Source organism: Lonchura striata, chromosome 1 (assembly GCF_046129695.1).
Source record: "Lonchura striata isolate bLonStr1 chromosome 1, bLonStr1.mat, whole genome shotgun sequence".
Classification (NCBI taxonomy): Eukaryota; Metazoa; Chordata; class Aves; order Passeriformes; family Estrildidae; genus Lonchura; species Lonchura striata.
Genome location: NC_134603.1, coordinates 27,949,116 through 27,972,702, shown reverse-complemented (window position 1 = coordinate 27,972,702; position 23,587 = coordinate 27,949,116). Strand labels below are relative to the sequence as shown.

Here is a 23,587-nt window from a genome sequence, read left to right as displayed (position 1 = left end):
CCTACTTCCTACAGCTTGCTTTTCTTAATGGACTGTTACTGCAGCCATGTTCTTCAAGGGTCAGATCACTGATGATTCAAAAATCTTAATTATAAAAAGTCTTCATTTTTTTATTGCAATTTTAAATTTTTTTATGTAGATTGGCAGTTTACAAACTTGAAGTGACAGTTTCCGTATGACTTTCAGTAGCACCATGAATAGTTGTGTTCCAATTAGGTAGTTCCACGGAAGCACCTGTGTCATTCATTTGGGAAGAATCAGTTCTGCATGTTGTCATTGAGAAAATGAAATTTGCTTTAATAAAGCTCTGTCTTAAATATTAACAGGTAAAGGCTCTTATATTCTGTTGTATTAAGTTGTTGCCTAAATGAAATCCCTGGTCCTCTCTCCAGTTCTTACAAATTCTTTTTTTCCTTCCTCAGTGATACATTATTCAATAAATTAGAGTAAAATTCTAACAGCAAAAATTCAAACAGAAGGATAGAGAAATTCATTTCTACTCTAACAATTTATTCATAATTTACTGAAGGTTTTGTGCCTAGCCCTCTTCTCTGATTCATAAATTCTTTAAGAATACAAAATCCAGAGTCAACACAATAAGCTAGTCTTATGCTAAACTGAAAAATATGATAACATGAGTGTTATTTCATGTCCCATTTTACCTTAAAATACTTTTATGTCTCCATATTCAAGGAAATACAGATATCCCAATTTTCAACTAAGCACTTATTTGACTTATTATAATTTCAGATCTCTTCCGATAGCTTTATGTAATTACAACAGAACTTACAAGATTTTCACATTAAGCTTTGAGCTGAACTTGTACAAGATGCAACACTCCTTTCCAAGCAGTTTGACCTTTCTGTAATCATAGAATCCTCAAATAATTTAAGTTGGAAAAAGCCTCTGTTCCCATCAAGTCCACCAGTTAACCCAACACTGCTGTGCTCTCCACTGAACCATATCCCCAGGTGCCACTTCCATGTCCTTTGAATGTTTCCAAGGATGAATCCCCCACTTCCCTGAGTAGCATATTCCAATGTCTAAAATGTTCAAATTCCAGTGCCTGAAATCTCAACGTCAGTGAAATAAGCATTTCTGGTGTGTCCCTCCTCTGGTTGCTTCAGCTTCAAGGGCAGCACAGCAATGCTGAGTTTCTCTGACTTCCTGCTGTATTTCTGTATTTCTGGCAGCTCAGTGTGAATGGTGCTGGCTGCTCTCTGTAGTAGGCACTGTCAGCTGGGTCTGTAGGCTCAGAGCTGAACCCTCCCGTGTCTGTAGCTGTTCTGAGTCGAGTTGTCTTTAGTTCAGCTGCTTCCTTTCTAGCCAGCTGCTAAACTGGGACACAGCACCATCATGTGCTCAAGGATTAACTTCTTAGGTGTCTTCATCATCTTAAGGGGTATATTTTACAGGGTGGATTTGAATTCCCAATGGTAAGCAATAATTTAAATCAGAAAGCAATATACCTGATCTTAAAGATTCTTTTGATATAGGCTTGATTATTTTTCTCTAGAGCAATGTTTTTTAAAAAAGCTGGTTTAAAACACAGTCTATCATAGCCCAATACAGTGTTGGAACTGGGTACACCACTGCTTTCAAATGACCACAAAACAATAATATGTTGTAGTTAAAAAAATGCTTTTACCTGAAAAATCTATTTTTTTCATCAAATGCCAGATAAATTCTAACTAAAAGTACATAAACTGAAGCTTTTATATGCTGCCACACATATACACATGTGTGCACAAACATGCATATACATACACTGCATTATTTTTATCAGATGTAAAATATCATCACTCAACTAGAAATGGAAAGTTTTAAGTGTTGCAATTAGCTTGGGAATTAAGGCTAGAACTTAAATCCTGTTGGACAACACTGATGTTTTCCCAGACCACTATGCCTACTTCAATATCAATGGTCTAGATACATATAAAATATACTGTGTTGGCATTTCCAATGTTTTAGTTACTTAAAAATATTTTTGTATGTGTAACTAGGGTGAAAGCACTTGACCTATACTATAGGTGGAATTTCTGAAGACTTTTAATATTATATAGTTACTTATATAATGTAAAATCTATTCTAAAAGGGTTTATCTAAAGCAGAGATGGAAATATATTTTTAATCAATTCCATCTAGCCATGTTCTTGCTGAATATTAACATGTATCATTCTGCTGCTGCATCAAAGTCATTCTTAGAAAAAAAATATTTCATCTTTTTGAAACACTTGAATAGCACAAACCATTATGCTAAGTACATACAGATTCAGCCTCTTGCTGAATATAGGGCTATAGGGAGGATCAAGCACTTTACCTGTCTCAAAAATAAGCCAGATATTTCAATTTTGATAACTGTAGATTATCAGAGTTCCCTTTCACTTGTTGATGTATTTTCCTGTGGTGTGCATCACAGAGAGAAAATTGAGATTAATGAAAATAGCTCAGATATTCAGAAAAGATGAAATAGTAAGGAAAGAGATGCTGGGCTGTACTTTCCTGAGTAGCAATGTGTATATGCACATAAAGAAAATAATATAGCTCATAAATAAATTGAATCAGAAATATGTTGAATAAATACACTGAAATTATAATGTTTAGTAAAGAATTTCACTGCACAGGTATTTTTTTAAAGGCTTACACAAAATAGTGGTCTCAGTGCATGGTTTTATTTCCAAAGAGAAAGACAAAAGAACCAAAGCAACATTCTGAGGTTCTTTTGACAAAAGAACCAAAGCAACATTTGTGTGACATGAAACAAAGGATTGGTTTCTAAATTTCCCCATTTATATACATGTGTATTTGTGTGTATAAGTGAAAGAACACATCCTGATGATGAGTTTTTTATTTTTCTATATCTTTCCGTCTCACAACATTAAAAGAACTCTTAATTTTAGTTCACTCAAATAGCTTTCTGATGTTTAAAAAGCCAAAATTATTTTGAAAAAGTGGATATAATTTTCATTAAGTGAATTGATTTTTCTTTTAATTGCTGGGGTTTTTTTTTGGCGGGGGAGTGCTAATCTTCACAAAATTAGGCTCAGGATACATGATTAATGTTTAGTTTATAGGATAAATTTGTGTTGGAATTTTTTAAACCCAAGGGTGCTAGGCAATAATTCCTTAATACTTTTTGTATCTCTAATTATTAGTTAGATTAGCTCTTGGGTGTATGCCATTTTAACCAATGCAAAATACAACAAAATCTAGGTAGCAATGTCATAGGCAGCCTTTTCCAATTTCATTTATACTTGGTGACTGGATTCCAGCACCCTGGTCCTAAAATTCCTTGTTGATTGCCACTTATATATCATACAGATCTAGTTAGGAGGCTCATGTCAAAAATTACACTTGTACTGCACAAACAGCATAAATCATCTTCACTCATAAATACCAATGTTTTTCCATCAGCTGGTATATAGCTTCTTAAATTTAAATCTATCTTAAATTATCCAGCACTAAATGTTGGTCTGCTCTGATAATAATAATGAATTTATTAGGGAAAAGTATAAAATGCATAGAAATGTGAGATTATAGTTATCTCCATTTATTAGTTCTAGTCTCTAGAAGAGGCAGAAGTGTTTAGTGGAATATGATTGTCTTTTTTAAAGAGGCAGAAATGTTTAGTGGAATATGTTAACCCCAGTTACTATAGTAACTGTTATAGTAACCCCACTAGTATTCTAAAGAATACACCAGTATTCTAAAGAATTCAAGGGGTTTTGGGTTTTCCTTTAAAATGAGACATAATAAACCAAAAAAAAAATCTTGTGTGTTACTTTTTTGTTGGTTTTGTTGTTCTTGTTTGTTTGTTTGATTTGTTTTTTTCTTTTTTTTTTTTTTTGGTGAGGTTTTTTGTTGGTTTTAGGGGGTTTTGGAGGGGATTTTTGTGGATTTGGGGGTTGGTGGGGTTTTTTTGCCTTGGTTTTTTGGGTTTTTTTGGTTGGTTTTTGGGGGTTTTTTTGTATGTACAGCCTGAATAAGATGGCTGAAAAGCAACTCTGGGAGCTACATGGCCAGAGTGGAGTGAAGCCAGCATCGTGTGGGTTGGATAACAGTATGGCTCATACAGAAAGGAACTGTGAGAAAGAGCATGCATCTTATTTTGTGCTTCGGGTAGCAACCCTCCAATGTTGTAGGTGGTTTTATACTCATGATTTTAGCCTTTCTTGCTGTGATATGTCTCATTACATTGCAAAATTCTCCATGCTGGTTTACTTCCCTACACTGTCTCCTGTCAACTCTGTTCCTTCCCACATTCCCAGCTAGAAGGAGGAAAGCTTTGTTTGGGAAAGTCTGAGTTTGTTTGACTGCTTTGTCAGCATAAACAAAAGTTATTTAATTTTTCTTTACACAAATTACCTATAAAGCTGTTATGGAAAACATGTATTAGGTAAACTTTGTAAAAGTAGGAATGTTCACAACACCTTCTGAAAACACTATTTCCACAATTATAAAGGTCTTCGATTTCACAATTTCTCATATCTAAAGCTTTTAATTTGCCAAATCGCAAACATAATGCATAGATATGAACAAGTAGAATGCATTAATGAGGCAGATCACCCTGAAAAATTATATAATTTGTAACACCTGTAAGCTCAGATTTTTCAGTGAGTTTAAGAGTTATTGCATGAATCATACATAATTCATTTGAGTCATTAGTGAATAATAAAATCAAAGAAGCAAAATGTGCATAAAGATTTATATTAGAAGAATTACTAGTTCACACAATCACCAGTTAGCATCATAAAATCAGTGGCTTCCCAGTGAAGCACTGTTTTCCCAATACATGACTGGCAAAAAAATTTGGATCTTCTAACATTACAGCTGATCAGACTTAACTTATATATACCTGGGCTATAAATATGGGTTTAAATTTCTAAAATATTACATATGCAGCAATGGTAATATTTAAGCCTTATCTGTGTATCAATAAAAGGTGAAATAATTTTTAGAAACCCTAGAAATAAATCTTAGTAAAACCAATATCAGACTTGAATGCAGAGGTATATATATCAGTCACTACTGGAATTTGTTTCACAATGGCAGCCCTGAGAGCAAGAGAGTGGGAGTTAAGGCTTTGCTTTATTTTAAATCCTCAGAAATTTTCAGAAAATCAGACCAAATAAATTAACATCTCTTGCTTTGAATTACTTACCTATATGTATAAATGCAAGTTTTCCACCCGGAAGAATTTTACAGCACATGAGTCACTCATGTGAAGCTTTGGGGGGAGGAAAAGAAGAAATGTTTCAGAAGGAGACGGTACTTCGTGTAGAAGCACTTTCATAAAGGGATTATACTGTTATCCATTTGAAAGCAGTCTTTGTTTCTAAGGTAATTTCATTTGGTATTCTAATCCTTTCAGGTGGTGATGTTTGCTTTGCCTTATTGAACCTAGAATAGGATTTTTGCATGCTTTTTTGATTTTTCTAGTCATTAAAACACTCTGTGCCAGTGACTTGGCATAAAATTAGTGTTATCCTGCCATACTGTTCCTTGCACATTCCTGTGAAGCACAGCAGATGCCTTCTGTAGTTTGCTTAAAGTGTGGCTGCAGTTACAAAAGTGTCACCATGTGGAAGAGCAGTTTGAGAACAAGTTTCCATAAACAAAGAGTGTAAAGTTGGTAAAACTATCTTCTTGGCTTATTCACACTGATTTCAGGCAAAACAGGCTGGTAAACAAGATATCCACAAAAGGGTGATTGTTACTTATGCTGCTGCTGTGAAAGGTATGCAATAATTCATTGAGAGAGTGGATTGCATAGAGACTATCAGTTCTTTTATGATGGTTGCTTAATTGAAATTTTCTTAAGTTGTTTCTCAGCCATATTGTTCATTTGTTTAATAATGTGGGCTGGGGATGCTGAAACCAAATCTTGAAATGTGTTTCAATGATCACTTAGGACGTTACCAGTGAAGGTGAGATATGACCACCAAGTAATCTTTAATGCTGATATTTCCAGAAATAGAGGTATGATAAAAACCAGTAAACTACAAAAGCTAACAATCAGAAAGATTATTTACCTTTCATGGGGAAAGGCTCCTACTTTGATAAAACACTGCTAAGAAAAATTTTGAAACTTTCTTTAGCATGGGTTATTTCAAAAGCAAAACTGCAAGATAAACACAGATGGTGATAGGAGAAATCTCTTTTTCCTTTTTTTTTTTCATATGCTTTTAATGCTGCAGTTTTCCAGAAGAAAAAGAGCTAAGAATGGAGAGTGAATGGCACCATTTCTTTGCTTTTGTTCACCTAGCCTTGTTCTGATTGCTCTGAAGACACTTTCTGTAGTTAAGCAGAGTTTCAAACACCCTCTTTTTAGATAACTTGGGGCACTTGGTGCTTAAAGCACAGCTGCTTGGTGAGTTATGCTTGCCCCTCTGCCCAGACATGGCAGGAGTCTCCTTTGCAGGAGTTCAGCCCAGTACATGAGAGAATTTCCTTGTCACAAATCGGACAGGAAGAAGTACCAAGTAGCAGTAAGGAGACCATTCTCTGAACTGGACTACAAAGGGTTCACTAGTGAGTATGTCCTCGTAGAATGCAAGGCAGGTTCACAAGTGCATCCCTTTGCCAGCCTATGATACGAGACAGAAATCGTCAATGCAGGCTGGATAATTTGTGGGACTGCATTTTTATTTACGATGAGAGAAATGGTGTGTGTTTGAGAAGGGGTAAGCATGTCCAATTGGAAGTCAGAATTATGACAAGTCAGACAGTTTTTTCCCCCTCTTTTCTCCCATACAAAGTCCAAGGATGATGTCATTCATCCTCTGTACTCTTCTTGTTACTCAGAACATTTTCTGCATTGGGTTTGGTTGCCACTAGGAATCCCTTTATCTCATGAGTTAATCATGGAGGGTGGGGATGGTGACTCTTTCAGGATAGCAGACTAAACAAACTTGAGAAGCAGTCCTTCCTCAGCCATCCAAGTTGTTTCTACCTCATAGAATTACATTTAGTTCTCTGTTTCATAGACTTCAAAGCACAGACCTGATTCTTTGATGAAACTTCTTGCCATCAGCACTGATTTTCATTTTTCTTGACCTACAACAAGATAGATGAAGCGTTTTCTGTAAATAAATGAGGGGCTTTTTGGACCTTGCTCTTTCAATGTATGATTTGTCTACATTGCATATGAAGACATGAAACTTGACGATTTTGATAGGTGGGGGATGGTTGCATTTTAAGTGAATCCCCATGATGTAGCTATTCCTCAGTCAAGACTATTTTAACTATGTTTTCTGTACAGGAGTCCTGAGAAAGGATGTCCCTCTTTGCCCTTGCTCCTAGCACTGCCAGCTAATTTCTACTATCTGAGAAAAGGGAGAAAAGGCACATTTCAATATTATGTTTGTAATGATAATTCTGCCCAAATGTCTCAAAAGAAGGGGCTAAAAGTTCATTTAAAAAGAAATCCATAAATAGCTCTAGTAAGATTTATCACAAAAGATCACCTTGATGCTAGAAAGGACTGCTGTGTAAAATGATTGTGATTTTGTATCTGATACTGAATAATTTAATAGTCTTTTTGCATTTAAAATATTTATCACTGAACAGCATTATTTACAATGAATGTTATTAAAATTTTGCTTATATGTATCTGTAGTTTGTATTTACAGATGTATGGAAAGGTTCCTTACCCTTTCAGGATTCCAAGAAATATATACAACAGTGGGAAAAATTAAGTGGCTTTCCTCTTGAAAGTCTTTGATCTGAAAACCTAATTTGCACGTTCCAAGACTGAGATGTCTTATGCAGAAATACATCCTCTTTCTCCATAATTAAGCAGACTTCTGCATGTAGTTCATCTTCAAAATACACTAATCAGCAAACAATTTGCATACATTAATACTCTAAATGTACACAAAAGTGTTAACTACTTTGCTTTACTACAGTTGACTCAGACTCAGATAATAAGTACTTAAAAATTCAAAAACTTCTTCTCCAGTTTGTGTTTGTAGTATATATCTATACCTTCACTAATGTTATTTAGGAAAATGCCTTTTTTGAGAGATTTTTATCACAAGTGTACTATCCTCCAAAAGTAAGATTTATACTCTCATTATTGAGGTAGAAATGTACTTTTATTCAGCAGCCAAGTTTATGAAAGAATGCTATTTTTCCATTGTGTAAAAAAAAGAAAATTTCTGCAAATATTACTTGAAGTATATGATCTGATCCAACACAAAATCCCCCCTCAAATTAATTACTCCCATTAGTTCAAAGTAATAAGACTGTGCACCTATGTTGCTAATCAGTAACATAGAAGAATGAACTCATTATTTGCCAGCAATGCAGAGAAAGTCGGTTGAAGTCACCAGTTTCTATGAATTTGTGACAAGTAAGGCTATTTCTGGCTTTTATAGTTCAGAACCTTTCTCTCTGTCTCCTATTCACATTTGTGGATAAGTGGTTAAGATTAACTCAATTCAAAATAAGTCAGCAACCAGCTTAGAAGGCAGATTCTATTTGATGACAGTGCTGGCTTGTCACTGATATTCCAGACAAATCAACCATGCATTTTAGTAGCATCTCTTATAAAGAGGATTTGCTGAAACAGGAAAATACAAAACCTTGATCCTCACAGTGAAATGACATAATAAGTGGGGGTTTTTGCCTGGTCTTAAAGAGTCAAAAATTCTTGTTCGGTAAGTGTCATCATAGCATGTCCTGCATTTCTGTGTGTTTTCTTGACTTTCGTACTTCATTTTAATTGAATTGCAGCTTCTTATAGCTATTTTAAGGATCAATACTTCTTCATAGGGGCAGGTGAATACGAATCAATCTGAACACTTCAGCTCCTTCATAAGGAATTGCTTCAAACAGCAGCTCTTTCTCTGCAGTAATCTGTGTGATTCTGTTAGCAGCATCAGTCACTGACAACAAGACACTTGAACTGTGTATCTTTCCCTGTTCATTGGGATTTTTCATTGTTACAGAGACCAATATTCTTTCTTATAAGGTTAGAAAAGACCTATAATAGCTTTTATACCATTGTATTTTAAACTCTAGACTTCATTAACACACTTTTCAACTTGTTCGCTCTCTGACTCCTTGCTGCTCATGAATTATTCAGAGTAGATTTCACTTGAGGTAAATAGTTTGATTTGAAGTTTTTTGTATCTGGATTTAGATGCAACGAGAAGAGTTAAATGCTCAGAATTTTAAGTGAGGAGAATTGCAGAGGCTCAGCTATTAAGATGGAAGACATTCACTGTTAGTGCTCTGGGGCTGCCATTGAGATCTCAGCACGGTGCTATTTGTCATTCTGAAGTAGGTAGACATTATGATGCCTGGAGTATAAATCAGCCTTTACACAGTGTCGAGTCCTGAAGCACTTTGAACACTCTAATCCACTTCTGAGTTAACAGAACATTTTTGGTTTTACAAGCTTTAAAGTTTGCCATTTTAGTTAACCCTGTCATCTTGTCATTAATCATCATTATTTTCTAGAATCTTACATACCTCTTCAGATACAATTCTTAATGTTTTGCTTCAAAGTTGGGGTGATGTCACTGAAATGAACTTTAGTTTTAAACATCTAGTAGAGATGAAGTTCCAGCAAAATTAATATTATTCATCCTGGTCGTGTAAAGAGGAATACTGCCTTGTCCTACTAGCAGGTCAGCATTATTTGGATGCTGTAACAAAGTATGATGTCTCAACCTCGTCTCCTTCACTCACTTCTATGTAGTATCATATTAGTGTTACCTCATGAACAGAGCTGAAATGAAAGGGTAGTTGTTTCCCTGAGGCTGTTTTCACTGTATGTCTGCAGTCCAGTAAATATTAGCTCAGCACAGCAAAGCAAACTCTTTTGAATGCTGGTTATCTTCTTTCATCTGGGAAGCTAGTGAACATACAAAGGGTCAGTTGAGAAACTATATGCACTGTATGTTGTCAGTTCATTGAATCTCAGTTTCTGTTCTTCCAGTGGCTGAGTAAACATTTTATCCATCAGCAACCATTTTGCTGATTGAATATTGCTATATATAGTCTTATATAGGCTTCAGTCCGAGAGCACCATTGTGCACTCAGTTGAATTTACAGTGCTTTTACAGGTGGAGTCGTTAGCATTAATGAAGCCCATTAAAATCACGTTGTTCTCCTGGCAGGCAGCAGAGGCTGCAGGCGCTGGCCGATGTCACTTGCTGTGACAAGTCAGTGTCATGGAACAGGCGCTGACTCCCGTGAACTGGCAGCAACCTCAGCTGAGCCACACGAGCTGCTGCTGTGCTAGAAACTCCCCTCTGCTGCCCTGTGCTAGGAAATCTCTGCCATGCAAGACAGCTGGAGTGAAGGGAAAAGATGCTCTCAGACTGAGGTGTTACCGCTATCTTTAGAGAAATGCAGGCCATATTTTGATTCCTTAGTCTGTGGAACAGAGAATCCTTAAAAGGCAGGATATAATTGAGGCCAGTGCTGTCAGGTTCATTTATTTGTCTCTTTATTTAACTCTGTTTCTTAACTTTCATATAGTGGAACATAGATATTCCATATCTAATTAATCGAAATTAAGTTAGCCCAAAAGTTAAGTTGCTGTGATCTCTGCTAAAACGCTTGTTTTCTTGTACAGCCACACAAACATTAAAATGTTCATGCTCAGCAAGGAAGTATAATAGTTCAGTGCAGAGTGATTGCTTGTGCTAGTAGTAGCACATTGAAGTTATATGACCTCTCATTAATCTGTACTTTGATAACGTCCTGGACTGGTAGGATTAATGATATTCTACTGCAAATTATTCAAATCCCTGCCTGTGACCAGACTGTCTCTTTGGAGAAACACACAAATGATACCAAATCTTTTACTGCCTTGGAGAATAACTACAGTGGTACAGAGACAGAAATTTGCTCATTTGTATTGTGGACCATGCGAATTGCCTAAAACCAGGCAGCTTTGCTTTTCTCTTATTATTTTTTCTGCGTATGATTTTACTTCTAAAAGTATTCTATTTATGCAAAGGTTGCTTTTCCTATTCGCCCATTTATTTTCATTTTGTCTTTTGAGCTCCATACAGCATGCTGAGAACTATGTACCTAGGCTAGCTTGGTGACATTCATTCCATTTGGTCCACAAGGCTTTCCTGGCTGCTTATGTTTCCCTCGTGCCACATCAGCCTCATCGAATTCTGTTTTTCCTCTTGGCTCCTTTCTGTCAGCCTGCATTCTTCTGAGCGTTGTCTCTTCAGCCATATCTCATCCCATGCAGTGCTTTCAGTTCTTGTTACCAACATTACCTCCCCTGCGAGGATTATAAACCCTGCTCCTAGTGCAGCAAAACTGTGTGGATTTCATGGCCAGGACAACCTTTCTCTATGGAAAAGAAAAATGAGCATGCCACTCTCGCATTTTAAGATCTATTCCAGAAATTCATGGACCTGAATGTCAGAGGAACTATTAATGTTTCTGGTACAGCCCTATATAACAGCTCACAGAATTACTTCCTCAGTTGTCCCTTTACACCTGAGTAAGCTCTGATTAAAAGGTATCCTAGATCAATTTATAGGAAACAATACATCTAGCAATGGAGTTTTCCATATCCTTTAACCATCATTGATTAAATGTTTATCAGTTATTCAGCTGGGAGTCCAACTCCTACTCATGACTTTCAGAGCTGTTTCTTAGACATAAGAAAAATTCTATTTTCTAGTTTCACACGGTGCTTTTCTATGTGCTACTGTATGCCATATTTATATCAATTGAATTTTTGTCAGGTCAAAAGCAAGTCTTTATGCATGGAAAGTCAATGCTACTCTATTTAATTATTTTAAATTTTTGAAGTGTAAGAACTGGATGCAGTAAAGACTGTTGTCTCAGTGTTGTACACAGAGTCATCCTGCCTGAAAATTTCTTTTTCTGTATTGAGGAATTGCATCAGCCATTGTTGCAGTAGCTTTCTGTTGACAATTTTTGCTCAGAAGTGGAAAGCTCAAATATAGCCAATTTGAAAAATCATCAGAAAGTTAATTTTCTGCAGTAGAGTACAGGTTTGACCAACATCAGTTGATAGGCCCCCCAGGTTAAGGAGTGTCTTATTCCTCAGTACAACACCATGTCCAAGCTCTACAGATGAATTCTACCAAGAGAAAACATCCTTTAATTTGGCTGTGGATGTTCCTGAAGCTGCTGTTCTGTTCTGGTGTGAGTATCACTGTACAAGAAGGGATGGCTCCTCAGAGATTCTACCTCATCTACCTTCACTGGTCTGCCCAGTACCATCCCTTAGTGCACATTATGGACTGACCCTGTGCAGAGCTGCACTTTGACAGCTTGTGTGCTGCCTATGCTGCTTCTCAGCAGTTTGCAAAGTACTGCTATACCTTTTTCTAGTCCATAGCAAATGACGCTAATGAAGAGGTTCACAAACCTTCTCTCTATTGTTCTCCTTCCTAAAAGTTTTAGATTGCTACTAGTTAAAAGAGGTTATTTTTTATTCTTGATGGTATATTGTTACTGGAAATAGAGATCAAAAAAATTTATTTTGTTGTCACATAACAACCTTTAGAATTTTATGTAAAAGTTACTGGTAGACTGCCTTTGGAGTCCTCAGTGTTCTATAGTCTACAAGAATATTGCTGTTTGCTAAGCTCATACTTCCCAAATTATATCATCCTGTTTCAACAACATAAAAACAGGTTTCAGGAACTTTGCTTAAAATCTTTTACAGCAGTTTGCCTTTGAAACTGTTACGAAATTGTTATGGCTTTTCATTTTGATTTGTTGGCAAGAAACAAGTTGACTGCCCTTTCTTTGAAAAACTTAAAGGCTGAACAGAAAATTATTTTGCTGACACACTAAATGCTTTCTGCAACTGAACTGATTTTCTTCAGTAATAAAAGTCGATTGGTATAATGAAAAAATGTTTTATGTAAGCATCACACTATTGCACCAGTGCAGCCCTCCAGCCTTCTCTGAAACTCTCAAGCTGCACTCATTTGAATCAACAGGCTTATTGACATATTACAAGCTCAGAACAGGAAATTTCAGCCTCAAATTGTTCCTTTGATTATATACCCAGATTAGGGAAGAGCATATTAACATGCTCTCTGAAATGTATGCATGTGTATATATTTGCATAAAGAATTGCATATATTCACACATAAACAGACATTTAAATATTATTTGTACCTTTTAATTTATGTTCAGCAGCCTAGTTTCTATTTGACTGGAAGCCTATAGCTGCTTTCTGTTAAATGGTAGTTAGTGAATTGCAATTTCTGAACAAGTTTTCTGAGAAGCAAAATTCCCTGTTACACTTCCCAGAGTAAGGCAGAAGAGGAATTTGCTATTGCATAAACTATTGCTGTTTTCTTACTGAAACTCAAGAAATCACTGATGCTTTATATTGCCAGCTCCATACCATCTAATATAAACTATAACTATATAAGCTAAACATAGATGCCTTGATAACTGCCTGTTCACTAATGACTTCTACTGAAGCACTTTAATATCACCATTCATTTATATAGGCACTCCTTTTTTTTTCCTACAGCTTTCTTTATCTTCTGTTACTGAAGCATTTAAATCTAAGAACTTGTACTCCAGTATGCTGTAATTGAGTTTAAATGTTAATTTTCCCAATTTCCTGAAGTATATAGTTAAAAGGATTTCATATCTTAGAAATAATTATATTTCTTTTCACCAGAACAATAGAAAATTCTTCTTGTGTTTCTGTTTCAAGTAACCCTCTTCATTTACATACCAACCCCCCCTCATTTTCTTTATCAACCTGATGAAATTCCTCAGAAATCCCTACATAAATCTACAGAAGGTTCCCCTTGCTTGATGCTGTAGAACAGGGATACCTGATCTTTTCTCAGTTCTGATTCTCTGATTCTCACTTCCTTTTTTGGCTTGAAATTTACCTTAGATTATTTAATTCTTCTTTTTTTTTTCACTTTCCTAGTTTATTATCAAAATAATTTCTGCTGTTTGACACCTTAGAAATACCAAAATGGAAGAACTTCCAGAATTACCAAGTCTATTTCCTTACTCTTTTAGCCATTTAATAAAGCTGCTAAAATCAATGTCTGTTGCTCAAGGAGTTTTGATTTATTCAGGATACCAGATTAAACAACCCTTATCCATGTATACTGTCTTTTGGAGTTGTTCCTGTTTACAGCTAGTTTCCACTTCACAGAAGAAGAGAAAAATATCTGCAGGAGCTTAAGAGGGCTTCTTAGTCCAATGAATTTGTCACAAACCCCATAGACTTTACTGAGGGCTCTGGCTTTCATAAACTTAATTACTCTCTCCACCTGTTGTGAGAGGCCAGATGTGCCACTGCTGTTATTTCACCCTTTCTAGGGGACAGAGCACTTCCAAGGGTTTCTGTAGCTGCACAGTGAGTTTGTTTGTTTTTCATGCTGCTCACACACAGTAGAAGGCTCCTTTAAATAGGGCTGGCAGAAGTTCATACTGTCCCTCACTGTGGGAGCAATTAACTCTATTATATAGATAACCAAGCTCATAGAAATGAGGTATGGGTACCATTACAAGCCCCTGCAATATTTGTTTAATTGCTAAAGCACTTGTTTATGTACTGCTTTGTTGGAAGAAAATATATTAAGCTATAAAACAATGATCTGTCAGGTATAAAGCCTGCAGCCTTGAGGGGGTCATTGTGGAGCTCAGATCAGAAGAATTTAAGACGTTTTCTCATATATCAAATGTCTGAGACCTAAGCTTCATCTTGCTGTTAGCTATAATGCAGTTCTATGGACTGTCAGCATGAAGAGAATATTTACATACTTTTTCAGCAAGTAATTGGGTTTTTATCATTTGTGTTTTCTGTCTTCTTGTATTACACTACATCATGTTGTTCATAAGAAACTGCAGTACTGTCATGTTAAGTGGCATTGCTACGCTACCTCAAAGCATCTGATTTGCTTCCTTATTGTTTGGTAGAACAATGAAATTAATGAATTGTGTTCAAGCCAGTGGCAGCTTTGATGCTTTTAGGCTGGCAGATATAACAAAATTTTATGGTAGATATGAGTATGCAAATGTGTGGAATGCAATGGAGGTTTAACAGATCAATGCAGTGCAAAAAACAAAGCCACAGCATATGTTATTCATTATCAAGCTAAAACTTACTAAGAATAAGTGCCATACACAAGTAAAGATGAAAAATATCCAAATCCTTGCAGCTTTCTCCTATATATTTCTTTGCGAGCTAGCCTTGATTACCACATGCCTGTTCCTGCTGTCTTGGATATAGACAGTGAAATCAACAATGAAGGCTTCTGCTTGGGTTTATGTAGAAATTCAAATACTTGTGTCTTCTTATGACCCTTGCATTTCACAATTGCTTCTGGAAACAAGTAGGAGAACATCAGAAGGTCTCTTCAAGGTAATGGCCATTCTTCATCATTTTGCAGAATGCATTTTAACAGTCTTTATGGAATTTTAACTCAGGATTGAAAACTCTGCACCCTAGATAAGAGCTGTCTCTATCTCAAACCTTATTAATCTAAAATTTATTCATTCCTGGAAAAGGGTACCAGCTCGCATCTTAAATTTTGTGTGCAATAACCTACATATGAATTGATGGTGAGATACACTTCTTCACCTTAAATTTATGGATTTATGTCCATAATTTTAATTGGTTCCAGGCAAACAACACTGCATTATGATTTTTTAAATAAACTTTTGTGAATCCTAAGCTGTTGTAGTCAAGCAAAAGGACCCCTATAATGTGGCAGTTGCACCTGCTTTAGCATAAGCTGTTGTTTAAGACAGAAAGGTCTTAATTAGTAATCTGTTTTTTCCTTTGTTGTCCTTTATTTAGATGCCAAAATATAGAAAGTGGAAGAAATAACATGTTTTCTGTCTCTATAGTTTGTCTAGGGCAATCAGCACTCTAAGTTCAAGCTTCTGGAAATTAAAATAAAACTTCAAACAGATTTTCTAAATTATTATCTTTAATGAAGGAATATTATATTATGTGATTTTTTTAAATACTGATTGGTTTTGGAAAACTTTTAAACAGAAGTTACTTCTACTGGAAATCTAAACCTTCCCACATCAGAGGTATTAACTTATTTCAGTCTTATTGAAGCATTATATCTGAATTATGTTAGTGCTTGAGGTTTAAGTATAAATAGCATTTGAAATCCATCCAAAGACAGCTGTTTATGCTAGTGTACTTTGGAATGGAAGAAAGTGGTACAGTCACTTATTAAGGAGGGCTAAATATGAGAATAATTTTTTTAAATTATGTATGTTCTGCTTTAGAATCTGTTTAAAAATAGAATCTGAAGACTCTAAACCGCTTATTGAAGCTCCAGCACACTTCTGAAACATCCAAATAATTTTCCATGTTGGTCTGTCACTCAGGTATTGATCCTGGCTGCCTCTGACACTTTGAAACCTAATGAGGTGACAGTCCAAGGTCTTGTAGCTGCAGTCTATTTCTTCCAATATGTCATCATTTTCCTGCTTGTTTTTAAAGCTACCTATATCTATTTCTCATTTTAGGTCAGATAACCTTGGACTATCACACTGTATGCTGTTAAAATTAATAGTCCTTTGACTGGTACAGTGACTTTCTCAGAACTTACAGCATTGAGGATATTCCACTCTGTTCAGTGTGACTTTCTTTGTATATTTCAGTTATGCAGATATGAGTTTTAAGAACTAATTACAGGTTTTCTTCAATCCAAAATATAAAACTCTACATACACAACCTGGTTCTTATTTTATGACTATCTTTTTTCTTCTCTACCCACAGTGTGTTTTTAGAGAACTCTCCACAAATAGCGAGTATTGATACAAGCTACCAATTTGGTGCTGAGAAATAATCCCAGGTATGCCTTACAGAGCAGCTCGTTCAAACATCTTTTGGAGGTAAAATGATAACTGGGGAATACACTCACTTGTACCTGAGGCTTTTCTGGCACTGTAAGGTTCTTGTTGTGCTTTTATAACAACCATACATACATTGAGCTGAATTTGTTAGCAGAAATCTCGTTCTGCTCCCAGGAAGCCACTTGGACTTCGTGACTTCTGAGAGCTCTCTGACAAGGGAATTGGAGATGCTCTGTCTTCTATAAAAGCTGACTGAAGTGCTGCAGCTACAGCAAAACCTCTAGGCCAGAAGGCATTGCTTTTCAGCAGAACAAGTGCTTCTCCATGAGATCATATCTGATCTTTATTACAGGGTCTTCCTTATATAGAAACAGAACTTTTTGGTTCTCTATGAACAAATTTTCCCTGTGTCACAACATGAACTTTCAGAAACAAGCTACTCTGGACACAAAATTTCTTTCCCCAGACTGCTCATTGTTTCAATGAGGTAAATCTTTTGGCTCATTTAGAGAAGCTGGGATGTAGTTTTTAAGTGGGACAGTCCAAATAAATGAGAAAAGACACCTGAATAATAGATTTAGTGTTTTTTATAATAGTGGTATTTTCAGATATTCTAGGAAATGTCACACATTATACCTTTGTGATTTGTTCTGAAGTAATTGATCAAGTATGACATGAGTGTTGCTCCATGAATCCTGCATGCTTTGGGAACCACAGAGGGTAGATGAAATTAGATATCATCCATAGACATTTATACAAGATATTGCTGGTCAATGACATTTTTACCAATGCTATACTGGTGGCCATTTTTTTGGATGAATCCTCCCAGGCTATCCTACCATGATCAATCAATCCATAACCTGAACACATAATCATTAGGAACACAGAATTTAATTACTCATCTATTAGTCACAGATTTTTAGGCAGCGAACATCTAGGAGGCTACAGACAGTAAAGAATTGCTCATGCTGCTGTTTGGATGTCAGCAGCACAAATATCATAGTGTGGTGCAAGACAGCCCAGGCCAGCATGAGAGCAGAGCCCTTTTCCCAGGGAGGGATCCTCAGCCTTGCTGCCTGCCAGGATCAGGGTCTGTGGTGCCAAAGCAGTACTTCAGAGCAGCTGGAGGAAAGTTAGGCCAGGGCATGGCCCTATTTCTACACAGCTGAAAATGCAGTACATGTTCACATATCCTTGTGAAGGGCACCATCCATGCTTTGATATGTTTACCTTTCAAACTGGGTCAGGAAGGAAACTGTGACTGATATTTTGTTATCTATTGAGTGGTAGCCTCTATTGATTTCTCTGTGCTGGTGACAACTCATGTTTGCACATTGTTAGATCATGGGATCCTGTTCAACTAGAAATTATTGTTAAATTCTGATGTTCAGTTTTTTCCCTCTAAACTTTAGTACCTTTAAAACCAAGCTATCTTCTATGTGAATGTGTACTTTAAGAATAGACATTTTAGGAAGATTTTATCTTTGTAATCAGTTCTCAAAGTATTTTCTTACAACTATAATGCACTGCAAAACCAGTAATCATGATGATTATCATAAAATGCAATATAGGCTGTAGAACAAGCAGCTGTGTCTGCTGCTCTGCTTGCTGGCTCAAGAGTCTTAATATATTGCATAACTTACTAAGAGGTCAATGCCATCATTTCTTCCTCCAAATGAATGGACAGTGGTGAACATTTGAATTAAAGATTTGCTTTCCAAGTGTGCTAATAAAGCAATTCTAAATACCTGTAGTTATTGGTGCATTTTTATTTCATTAGAATAATTTAAAAAATCCTTCTTTTTCCATGAAAAATGATGAGAAACATACAAATGTCCTTATTGACCTCTCTAAGGTCTTTGACTGGACCTTGCTGAACTCATTAATGAGGGAAAAGCAACCTTGAAAGTGTTAAAGTCTATTAAACCAGATCAGCATAATAAGGCTGTGTGTAAACTACAGAAAAGTGAAACCTGCAAACAATAAGAAGTTAAAATCACTGGTAGAGCAACATTTGCCTGTGGCAAATTTTCAAATAAAAAATCTACTCTTTTTTATTGGTATAATCTCTACTGTCAGAAGGTGGAAAGATATAGTTTCCTATAACTTAAAAAAAAGTTTGGAAAAAAAAAAAAGAAAGACTTATAAAAAAGTGAACAGTCAGATGTCTAACTGTGATGAGAAAGGGATAAATTTCAGCATAAATCTGTCTTGCATGCCTTCTGTATAATGTCTCGATCATAGATGTAAGGAATTAATTATTTTTCGCTGGCCTTTTGCACTTCTATCTTCTGCTCTTAAACTAAACAAAAAATTACTGTGTAATAAAAGTCTGATCTTAAAATATTTTCACAAAATTGTGTAGTCTTGTATAGACAATTTAACCATATAAGTATATATGTTCTATATTTATTCATCTAAAGAAATACAAAAACTTGACTACTCTCAGCATTGCTCTACAGTAGAGAGAAACCAATGCAATAAAATGGTATTAACAAATGACTTAATTTCACAGAGTGAGTATAACTTAGGCCTTAGGCATTTTTGTTTTTTTCCCATTTCTAGGATTAGCCAGCTAGAGCAGAAAGGACAGAAATTATTATCAAATCCCGTTCTTACATTTTTATCTTAATTGTATTGATCCTAAATAAGCTCACTATATTTGGAGGATGAATTCTATTAAGCTGAAATAATCAAAAGCTTTAGAAAGGCATTCTTGGACAAATATCACATTTTCATTAGAAATTCATAGTCAGTATGGAGGTTACTGAAACAGTCATAATAAATATGAATAATGCCTGCACAAGTGGAGGAACAAGAGAGGTCCTTGGTCTTAAAGTACCATGACATCATGGCATTTATTAGAGAAAGCATTTCGCTTAATCTAAGACAGGATAAGAAATGCTGTTATTATTTTTTGAGTGTTTTCTCTCTTCAGAGGAGGGAAGAGAGATGAGGAAGAAAATATATAGAGAAAATATATAAAGGAGAAAGAAAGCTCATATAGAGAAGAAAAAATCCTCTTATTTCACTGATATTAGGGTCTTGGACAAGATGACCTCTAAAGATCCCTTCTGCATTTGACCATTCTCTGACTTTTGTTTAGAAGTGAGGGACATAAAATGAAACCCATAATTTTCATTTCTATAAAAACTTCTTTTAAACAGAATTTTTTCTTTACAATATAGGGGTCTGATCAATAAGAATTTTAGATTAAAGCCATGGCACACAAAATATGTCTAACTAGTGTATTTTCTGAAATGAAACAATTAAATGGAAATATAGTAGCCCAATATAATGATGGACATTATATTTTTTTTTCCAGAAATATCTGCTATTAGCTATTCTTGGCTACTGGAACAGAAAAGCCATTGGTATAAATCAGTAAAGCAATTTTATTTGGACCTTGCAATATAGAAGCAAGGTGAGACCTGATGTGCTTCAGATTAGGTTACTTTTTGTATGTATTTAATGTCTTCTCTATCTCCTGACTGTGCTAAGTTATAGCACAGAGATGCTTATTTAAAGGTTTTAAAGATAACAGTGGAATAAACCAAGTACATTAGGAGAGGATAGAACTCCTAAAGGTATATCCTCCCTAAATTACCAGCTTTTGTCATGTATGACAAAGGAGCAAGAAGATTCAAAATTAATCAAGATAATCTTGTGGGGATGAGAAGTGCATATATACAGATTTTAATTTTCCTCTGAGTCAGAGGACAGTGCAAGCTGATTACTGAGGAGACTTTATACACGTTTATAATTTTAATAAACAATATTATATGGAGAGGAAGATAGCAGCTGTCCTTTTTTCTCTTCTATACATAAATCTGCCACATCACTGAATCTGACAAAGTGAAACTCTCTAGCTTTCAGTTTGTGCATAACACTGTTGCCAAACTTCATAAAGATATTTTATGGACTGTTGAAGATGCTAGACTTCATGAAAAATGAAGTCTCTAAATGGATTGGATCTATATCACTTGAGGAGTTTAAAAAATATCACTGAGTCACAGCTATTAACTGACAACACTGTGGAGAAATCTTACCCTGCTTATATCATAGATCTATTTTAAAATACCCAGCACACAGTGTCACTAATGATGACCAATTTTCACCCAGACACCAAATTATGGTACGTAGGTCCAGACTGGTTAAGAAATTTAAACTTACATTGTATAACAAAAAAAGTAGTGACAAAGACTTTTTCAATGCCTTGGTTTGTGAAATGCAGACTATGAGGTATGGTTATCCATCAGCACAAATTCACCAAAGCAGGAGCTGCTATAGTCCTATGCTTTTGACTGGTCTCAGACTTTTCGTAGCTTTTCCTTGACAGACAGCAGCTTTGAAGCACCAAGCAATGAGGTGTTTCAGAAAGATGTGATCAAAACCTCAAATCCCCAAAGGGTGAAATCTTGAATCTTCTGAAATTTCATTGTATGAAATCACATGAGTATCAGGACTTTCACAAGGGAAGAGATAAGAAAGCACATTTGGGGAGGCAGTACTGTGATTCTCCCAGTATATCTTACCTTAAGCACTGTAAAATCTCACTAGTAATATCTTTGTTGCTATTTCATGGTCTCATAAACCCATCAGGTCCCATCAGTCCAAATCATCCAGCACTGATTTCCACCCCCTCCATCCCGCAGATACACTTTTCCAATATACAAGCACTGCCAGAATTCCAACTTTTAGATGAGCTAGGCAGCTCATCTAGAGTTCACCTCTTCATGAATACAAAAAGTAAAAATCTGTGTGGGTTGGTTTTGTTTTTTTCTAACTCAAAGCATTTTTTGCTTCAAGTCCAGTGTGCATGAGAGTCTAATTCTTTTCTGACTTTCCTGTAGGGAGATTTCTCTAGGATATGGAATAGCCAATCCCAAATTTATCAACTAGATAAAACATATTTTTCCATCATTCCCTTCATTCTCTAATGTAACTATTTCCAGACAAATTAGTTCTAGGTCCTTCAGTAATCTGGTAAATACTAATGTGGAGATGACCAAAGCTCCTTTATGAGCTCATATGTTGCTGTTTGACATGGTATTCAGACTATTCAGACTGTGAGGTAGTAGCTGCCCCAGAGTCTGTCCAATATGGGGAAAGCATCTGGTGTCCTCTCACAGAATTCTCCCTGGCAGCCCACTCCCACTACCAAAAACTTGCCCCTAAGCCAAAATATTGATCCAAGAAATTATAACTAGAATAAAAGAAAAGCATTTTCAGAAAAAAAAAAAAAAGTCATACAATAGCATTCCAGAAACACTCCAATTTGATTTAGGATGATGGGTCATTAAATTTAATGTTTAATGAAGCTATCAAGCTTTTAATTTTTACCAAGATACTAGAAATATGAAAGGGTTTTGGAATACAGTTTTATTTCCATCCCAGTTAGATGAGTAGCCCAGTCCAAACTAAAATGTTGACTTAATGATCTGGATTAATTAAATCCAAATATTGATTTAATGATTCTATGATTTGAAAAAATTGATTCTTTGGATCAGATATGTTAACTTGGTTCACCATCAAAGATGGAGTTAAGAGGCAGACTCTGTCAAGGACCAAAAAGGAGCAAACAGTGGTGTTATTTTACCCATACTTGTCCTTATCTTACTTAACTTCCAAAGCTATTCCTTTCTTATTTCCTCTTTTGTTTCTGGTTGCCTATGTTTTGCACTGCAAGTATCAATTTAGGAGAAAATCTGTCCATTTCTTTTCCTTTACCTGAAGAGAAAAAAAACTATTCTTCAGCTTCAGGGTTTTGAACATGTTTGTATGGAACTACATGCAGTTATATTGACTTATATTTTTCTTCTGTGGGCAAAAGTTCTTTGGTTGCTTTTATTTGCTCTCCTTAAAACCTGTTTTCTTCCTATGTATTAGACCTTTCTTTTATCACACTGGATGTTGGCATGAGAATTTTTCCCCCATTCCACTCCCTACCTTTGTACTTACCATTTTAACAGGATGTTTGCATTGAAATTTAACAGAATTATTCTACGTTTTCTTATTAACTCATTCCTTAAACAGATTTCAGGTGTTACAAATTGTGTTTAAAAAAGAAAGCGAAAGTGAAAGTGGGAGAGAGGAAGGAAGGAAGGAAGGAAGGAAGGAAGGAAGGAAGGAAGGAAGGAAGGAAGGAAGGAAGGAAGGAAGGAAGGAAGGAAGGAAGGAAGGAAGGAAGGAAGGAAGGAAGGAAGGAAGGAAGGAAGGAAGGAAGGAAGGAAGGAAGGAAGGGAGGAAGGAAGGAAGGGCACGAGAGAGGGAGCGCGGGAGAAAATAAAGAAGGTTTCATCCTTCCAGGCATTTGGTGATTCTGAAGGATTAAGAATATACTTATCTAAAAATGGGGTTTTATCCATAAAACTGTGATACAGCAATTCACAACTTGCCTGGAAGTAGCTAATTAACTAATCTTGGAAAGATGATTACCAAACTTCATATACCATTAATTTAATCAACATGACTAATATCCTCTTCCATGACTCCACTTCTTAAGCTTATGCTGTTGTACTTCACAGCTGCACAGGTCTTCGTTTACACAAGTGTTTTAAGGATATTTAAGACAACCACCTGTCTTCGGATTTCTCAGATTTGCCAGATGCTAGTAAGTATAAACTAGGCTTCTCTTGACATAAATCTGAAATCAAGCAACATTTACACTGACTAAATGGATATTTAATTATTTGTTATAATGATGAAACATACTGCAATATTCAGTATTATGTTCATTATCCAGTGTAGAGGGTGATCTGTATTC

General features: G+C 35.7%; 1 protein-coding gene across 10 annotated transcripts in view; it reads left to right on the top strand.

Annotated features, from left to right (window-relative positions):
- Positions 1-23,587, top strand: part of RALYL (RALY RNA binding protein like) — a 372,311-nt gene that overhangs the window by 100,473 nt on the left and 248,251 nt on the right. For 2 of the 10 annotated variants that reach the window (XM_077783049.1, XM_021550592.3), the window contains 2 exons: positions 16,745-16,820; positions 23,349-23,434. The exons of 5 other annotated variants lie outside the window; for them this stretch is intronic. The gene's annotated coding sequence lies outside the window, so the exon portion shown is untranslated. The remainder of the gene's footprint in view (positions 1-16,744; positions 16,821-23,348; positions 23,435-23,587) is intronic. 3 more of the 10 variants (XM_021550594.3, XM_021550591.3, XM_077783045.1) reach the window with 2 other exon arrangements.